The 7,500-nt window shown below is 52.7% G+C and overlaps 3 non-coding genes across 3 annotated transcripts in view; all 3 read right to left on the bottom strand.

Annotated features, from left to right (window-relative positions):
* The window catches only part of LOC124560876, a 4,222-nt gene extending 4,014 nt beyond the window's left edge, over positions 1-208 (bottom strand). The window contains exon 1 of the ribosomal RNA XR_006969380.1: positions 1-208. This exon is cut by the window's left edge and continues 4,014 nt beyond it. This is a non-coding gene — a ribosomal RNA (large subunit ribosomal RNA).
* A 188-nt stretch (positions 209-396) lies between these two features.
* On the bottom strand, positions 397-551 carry LOC124560946. The gene has a single exon (XR_006969425.1). It is a non-coding gene; the product is annotated as a 5.8S ribosomal RNA (ribosomal RNA).
* Positions 552-902: 351 nt separating this feature from the next.
* Positions 903-2,812, bottom strand: LOC124560844. Its single transcript, XR_006969351.1, has one exon. It is a non-coding gene; the product is annotated as a small subunit ribosomal RNA (ribosomal RNA).
* Between the last annotated feature and the right edge of the window lie 4,688 nt (positions 2,813-7,500).

Genomic DNA, 7,500 nt, shown 5'->3' with positions numbered 1-7,500 from the left:
ATTCAAGTTGGACTTGGGCTCGGCGCGAGGCGTCGGGGTAGTGGACCCTCCCAAACACCACATGCCACGACAGGCGGCAGCCTGCGGGGTTCGGTGCTGGACTCTTCCCTGTTCGCTCGCCGCTACTGGGGGAATCCTTGTTAGTTTCTTTTCCTCCGCTTAGTAATATGCTTAAATTCAGCGGGTAGTCTCGCCTGCTCTGAGGTCGTTGTACGAGGTGTCGCACGCCACACCGCCAGCCGGCTGTGCACGCTACCGAGTAAGTACCGGTATGCGAACCGCCAGGCGACGGGCGCGCATCGCACGTTTAAGGAGGCGCGGCCGGCCCCACAGGCGGCCGCGACGCTCCCAGGTCTGCGAAGCAGGGCAAACGCCGCGCGCTTCAGTATACGTAGCCGACCCTCAGCCAGACGTGGCCCGGGAACGGAATCCATGGACCGCAATGTGCGTTCGAAACGTCGATGTTCATGTGTCCTGCAGTTCACATGTCGACGCGCAATTTGCTGCGTTCTTCATCGACCCACGAGCCGAGTGATCCACCGTCCTGGGTGATCTTTTCTTAGTTTCCACTGTCTCTTTCAAGACAGTTGCATAGGCGGGACGTAGGCGTGTGGCGGCCCCTGTTCAAGCGTTCTGTGTCCAACGGCCTCACGGCCGATGGGCGTCGTACGGCTCCACACCGGAGCGGACAGGCAGTCGGGCGAAAGTCATTCAAAACCGGCGCCAGGCGCCAGGTGCCGCAGGCCAGCCGCTCCAGCGCTTCAGCGCTCGTACCACACAACATTGGCGTTAGTTTTGAGAAGCACGCGTGGTTCCGCACGCGGCGCACGGCTACTGCGAGCCGTACAGGTAGCGTGTTGCGCGACACGACACGCACATCGAAAGACATGCAGTCTAGTCGGTAATGATCCTTCCGCAGGTTCACCTACGGAAACCTTGTTACGACTTTTACTTCCTCTAAATGATCAAGTTTGGTCATCTTTCCGGTAGCATCGGCAACGACAGAGTCAATGCCGCGTACCAGTCCGAAGACCTCACTAAATCATTCAATCGGTAGTAGCGACGGGCGGTGTGTACAAAGGGCAGGGACGTAATCAACGCGAGCTTATGACTCGCGCTTACTGGGAATTCCTCGTTCATGGGGAACAATTGCAAGCCCCAATCCCTAGCACGAAGGAGGTTCAGCGGGTTACCCCGACCTTTCGGCCTAGGAAGACACGCTGATTCCTTCAGTGTAGCGCGCGTGCGGCCCAGAACATCTAAGGGCATCACAGACCTGTTATTGCTCAATCTCGTGCGGCTAGAAGCCGCCTGTCCCTCTAAGAAGAAAAGTAATCGCTGACAGCACGAAGGATGTCACGCGACTAGTTAGCAGGCTAGAGTCTCGTTCGTTATCGGAATTAACCAGACAAATCGCTCCACCAACTAAGAACGGCCATGCACCACCACCCACCGAATCAAGAAAGAGCTATCAATCTGTCAATCCTTCCGGTGTCCGGGCCTGGTGAGGTTTCCCGTGTTGAGTCAAATTAAGCCGCAGGCTCCACTCCTGGTGGTGCCCTTCCGTCAATTCCTTTAAGTTTCAGCTTTGCAACCATACTTCCCCCGGAACCCAAAAGCTTTGGTTTCCCGGAGGCTGCCCGCCGAGTCATCGGAGGAACTGCGGCGGATCGCTGGCTGGCATCGTTTATGGTTAGAACTAGGGCGGTATCTGATCGCCTTCGAACCTCTAACTTTCGTTCTTGATTAATGAAAACATACTTGGCAAATGCTTTCGCTTCTGTTCGTCTTGCGACGATCCAAGAATTTCACCTCTAACGTCGCAATACGAATGCCCCCGCCTGTCCCTATTAATCATTACCTCGGGTTCCGAAAACCAACAAAATAGAACCGAGGTCCTATTCCATTATTCCATGCACACAGTATTCAGGCGGGCTTGCCTGCTTTAAGCACTCTAATTTGTTCAAAGTAAACGTGCCGGCCCACCGAGACACTCACTCAAGAGCACCCTGGTAGGATTGCAACGGGGTCCGCCTCGGGACGCACGAGCACGCACGAGGCGCGTCGCACGCCTTCAGCTCGCCCCACCGGCAGGACGTCCCACGATACATGCCAGTTAAACACCGACGGGCGGTGAACCAACAGCGTGGGACACAAATCCAACTACGAGCTTTTTAACCGCAACAACTTTAATATACGCTATTGGAGCTGGAATTACCGCGGCTGCTGGCACCAGACTTGCCCTCCAATAGATACTCGTTAAAGGATTTAAAGTGTACTCATTCCGATTACGGGGCCTCGGATGAGTCCCGTATCGTTATTTTTCGTCACTACCTCCCCGTGCCGGGAGTGGGTAATTTGCGCGCCTGCTGCCTTCCTTGGATGTGGTAGCCGTTTCTCAGGCTCCCTCTCCGGAATCGAACCCTGATTCCCCGTTACCCGTTACAACCATGGTAGGCGCAGAACCTACCATCGACAGTTGATAAGGCAGACATTTGAAAGATGCGTCGCCGGTACGAGGACCGTGCGATCAGCCCAAAGTTATTCAGAGTCACCAAGGCAAACGGACCGGACGAGCCGACCGATTGGTTTTGATCTAATAAAAGCGTCCCTTCCATCTCTGGTCGGGACTCTGTTTGCATGTATTAGCTCTAGAATTACCACAGTTATCCAAGTAACGTGGGTACGATCTAAGGAACCATAACTGATTTAATGAGCCATTCGCGGTTTCACCTTAATGCGGCTTGTACTGAGACATGCATGGCTTAATCTTTGAGACAAGCATATGACTACTGGCAGGATCAACCAGGGAGCTGCGTCAACTAGAGCTGAGCAGCCGGCCGCCCGGGAGTGTGTCCCGGGGGCCCGCGCGAACACGCAAGCGTCCGCTCAATTATTCTGCAAACAGGAGGAGGCTGAGCTCCCCTGCACGATACACCTCGAAACCCTCTCAGGTCCCGGCGGCGCGCAGCGCCGTCCTAAGTACTTGGTCGGGTTCGAGAGAGGCGCAATCGCCCGGAGTTTGGCGAGTAGACGCTTTAGGTGCGACCACCCGTGCTCCCAACTGAGCTTGCCGCTGCCGACAGAGGCCCGGGAGCGTGCTGTCGTGGCATTGCCGGCGGGAGACAACACGCGCCACCTACGGTGGCCGGCAGCTCCAACGCCAGCGCCACAGAAGGACAAAAGCCCCACTTGGGTGCCGAAGCGAACTCTCCCAGCACAGCGCACGCGCCAACACGTCCGCACAGCTGCGATACAAACCACCTGCGAGAACCGCAGAGGCGACCGAGCAGCAGACGGCGTCGCGGCGCCGAGCGCCGGGCGGCGGCGCATCCTCAGCGCACACAGTCCTCAATCGGACCAGCACACTGCAGATGTCCACCGCGCTTCGCACCGGGCCCGCGAGGACCTACTTTGGCCGCACGGCGCCGCGTGCAGGGTGCGCCGGCGCGCAGCTGCGCCGCCTGCCGCCTCCGTCGGCCGGCGCGCCTGCCACTGGCCGCCCCCACCAGCCGGCTGTAGCGCGTGCGCCCACGCACCGCGCGGCCAGCACGCCGGGAGGCCCCCCCTCACCGGCCGGGGACGGTCCCACCCAGCCACCGCCGCGTATCGCTTCACACCCACATGCCATTCACGTTCGTGGGCATGGTGGGTATCGCTGAAACAACCGGTTGGTAGCTCAACCGATCGTCGCCATCACTGATTCACCTCTAGCGAGAACAACCGCACCACAACGGTTTACCAGTTGTTCATTTGCGTAACGTCACCAGCAAACGTAGACGTCCATCGCCATTTGCAAATTCAACGATTGTTGCATGCCTGTGTCAGGTGTCACGACACACTATGTCTGCCCACATACACGCAACAACATGTGCACGCTTCGCGAACACGTGGAAGGTGGCCCCCGTACGTATGCGATGTCCATTGCGCGAACGACTGTCAACCGGCCTCTGTCGCATGTCGCAGATGTGGAACGCAGTGCACCATGCTGTCACGGTGTGTGAGAAGAGACGACTACGTCTGACAACACGCGCCACTACATCAACAGACGGCTCATGCTGATCGCCATCCAGGGCATACCACACTGCAATCCGGCTCTTATAGGGAGACGACACATAGCTGAGTGCACAACAGTTGGACCGCATGGTTCGCCGTTGTTGGCGCAGTCGTTGTACGGTCACATGTACCACGATGTATCATTCAGTACATGAGGACCAATGTGCAGTACAGTGTGTGATTTGGACGTACAACATCAGCGGACAGTTGACACAGGCCGTACCACAGCGTAGGCTAAGTGCTTCGCCATGCGAATGCCAATGAACAACTGCGAAGGGCATTGAGCATGTACGTCCTGCTGCCATCCACATTACAGTGTATCGCTGCAAGGTGTTTAACATGAAGCGATACACTGGGGACCAGGCAGTGCGAGTAGCAAACTATATTGCGGGGGTTGCAGTTAGGCAACACTACACTAATTTAACGCGTCGTATGACAATTACAGAGCGGGTTAAGGCCCAACGTGTGTTGGGTTAAGGCCCAACGTGTGTTGGGTTAAGGCCCAACGTCTGTTGGGTTAAGGCCCAACGTGTGTTGGGTTAAGGCCCAACGTGTGTTGGGTTAAGGCCCAACGTGTGTTGGGTTAAGGCCCAACGTGTGTTGGGTTAAGGCCCAACGTGTGTTGGGTTAAGGCCCAACGTGTGTTGGGTTAAGGCCCAACGTGTGTTGGGTTAAGGCCCAACGTGTGTTGGGTTAAGGCCCAACGTGTGTTGGGTTAAGGCCCAACGTGTGTTGGGTTAAGGCCCAACGTGTGTTGGGTTAAGGCCCAACGTGTGTTGGGTTAAGGCCCAACGTGGGTTGGGTTAAGGCGCAACGTGGGTTGGGTTAAGGCCCAACGTGGGTTGGGTTAAGGCGCAACGTGGGTTGGGTTAAGGCGCAACGTGGGTTGGGTTAAGGCGCAACGTGGGTTAGGTTAAGGCGCAACGTGGGTTAGGTTAAGGCGCAACGTAGGTTAGGTTAAGGCGCAATATAGGTTAGGTTAAGGCGCAATATAGGTTAGGTTAAGGCGCAATATAGGTTAGGTTAAGGCGCAATATAGGTTAGGTTAAGGCGCAATATAGGTTAGGTTAAGGCGCAATATAGGTTAGGTTAAGGCGCAACGTAGGTTAGGTTAAGGCGCAACATAGGTTAGGTTAAGGCGCAACATAGGTTAGGTTAAGGCGCAATATAGGTTAGGTTAAGGCACAATATGGGTTAGGTTAAGGCACAATATGGGTTAGGTTAAGGCACAATATGGGTTAGGTTAAGGCACAATATGGGTTAGGTTAAGGCACAATATGGGTTAGGTTAAGGCACAATATGGGTTAGGTTAAGGCACAATATGGGTTAGGTTAAGGCACAATATGGGTTAGGTTAAGGCACAATATGGGTTAGGTTAAGGCACAATATGGGTTAGGTTAAGGCACAATATGGGTTAGGTTAAGGCACAATATGGGTTAGGTTAAGGCACAATATGGGTTAGGTTAAGGCACAATATGGGTTAGGTTAAGGCACAATATGGGTTAGGTTAAGGCACAATATGGGTTAGGTTAAGGCACAATATGGGTTAGGTTAAGGCACAATATGGGTTAGGTTAAGGCACAATATGGGTTAGGTTAAGGCACAATATGGGTTAGGTTAAGGCACAATATGGGTTAGGTTAAGGCACAATATGGGTTAGGTTAAGGCACAATATGGGTTAGGTTAAGGCACAATATGGGTTAGGTTAAGGCACAATATGGGTTAGGTTAAGGCACAATATGGGTTAGGTTAAGGCACAATATGGGTTAGGTTAAGGCACAATGTGGGTTAGGTTAAGGCACAATGTGGGTTAGGTTAAGGCACAACGTGGGTTAGGTTAAGGCACAACGTGGGTTAGGTTAAGGCACAACGTGGGTTAGGTTAAGGCACAACGTGGGTTAGGTTAAGGCACAACGTGGGTTAGGTTAAGGCACAACGTGGGTTAGGTTAAGGCACAACGTGGGTTAGGTTAAGGCACAACGTGGGTTAGGTTAAGGCACAACGTGGGTTAGGTTAAGGCACAATACGGGTTAGGTTAAGGCACAATACGGGTTAGGTTAAGGCACAATACGGGTTAGGTTAAGGCACAATACGGGTTAGGTTAAGGCACAATACGGGTTAGGTTAAGGCACAATACGGGTTAGGTTAAGGCACAATACGGGTTAGGTTAAGGCACAATACGGGTTAGGTTAAGGCACAATACGGGTTAGGTTAAGGCACAATACGGGTTAGGTTAAGGCACAATACGGGTTAGGTTAAGGCACAATACGGGTTAGGTTAAGGCACAATACGGGTTAGGTTAAGGCACAATACGGGTTAGGTTAAGGTACAATACGGGTTAGGTTAAGGCACAATACGGGTTAGGTTAAGGCACAATACGGGTTAGGTTAAGGCACAATATGGGTTAGGTTAAGGCACAATATGGGTTAGGTTAAGGCACAATATGGGTTAGGTTAAGGCACAATATGGGTTAGGTTAAGGCACAATATGGGTTAGGTTAAGGCACAATATGGGTTAGGTTAAGGCACAATATGGGTTAGGTTAAGGCACAATATGGGTTAGGTTAAGGCACAATATGGGTTAGGTTAAGGCACAATATGGGTTAGGTTAAGGCACAATATGGGTTAGGTTAAGGCACAATATGGGTTAGGTTAAGGCACAATATGGGTTAGGTTAAGGCACAATATGGGTTAGGTTAAGGCACAATATGGGTTAGGTTAAGGCACAACGTGGGTTAGGTTAAGGCACAACGTGGGTTAGGTTAAGGCACAACGTGGGTTAGGTTAAGGCACAACGTGGGTTAGGTTAAGGCACAACGTGGGTTAGGTTAAGGCACAACGTGGGTTAGGTTAAGGCACAACGTGGGTTAGGTTAAGGCACAACGTGGGTTAGGTTAAGGCACAATACGGGTTAGGTTAAGGCACAATACGGGTTAGGTTAAGGCACAATACGGGTTAGGTTAAGGCACAATACGGGTTAGGTTAAGGCACAATACGGGTTAGGTTAAGGCACAATACGGGTTAGGTTAAGGCACAATACGGGTTAGGTTAAGGCACAATACGGGTTAGGTTAAGGCACAATACGGGTTAGGTTAAGGCACAATACGGGTTAGGTTAAGGCACAACGTGGGTTAGGTTAAGGCACAACGTGGGTTAGGTTAAGGCACAACGTGGGTTAGGTTAAGGCACAACGTGGGTTAGGTTAAGGCACAACGTGGGTTAGGTTAAGGCACAACGTGGGTTAGGTTAAGGCACAACGTGGGTTAGGTTAAGGCACAATACGGGTTAGGTTAAGGCACAATACGGGTTAGGTTAAGGCACAATACGGGTTAGGTTAAGGCACAATACGGGTTAGGTTAAGGCACAATACGGGTTAGGTTAAGGGACAATACGGGTTAGGTTAAGGCACAATACGGGTTAGGTTAAGGCACAATACGGGTTAGGT

The sequence above is a fragment of the Schistocerca americana genome, unplaced genomic scaffold, assembly GCF_021461395.2.
Source record: "Schistocerca americana isolate TAMUIC-IGC-003095 unplaced genomic scaffold, iqSchAmer2.1 HiC_scaffold_112, whole genome shotgun sequence".
Lineage (NCBI taxonomy): Eukaryota > Metazoa > Arthropoda > Insecta > Orthoptera > Acrididae > Schistocerca > Schistocerca americana.
The sequence above is the reverse complement of the archived record's forward strand: the minus strand, read 5'-3'. Positions and strand labels throughout refer to the sequence as shown.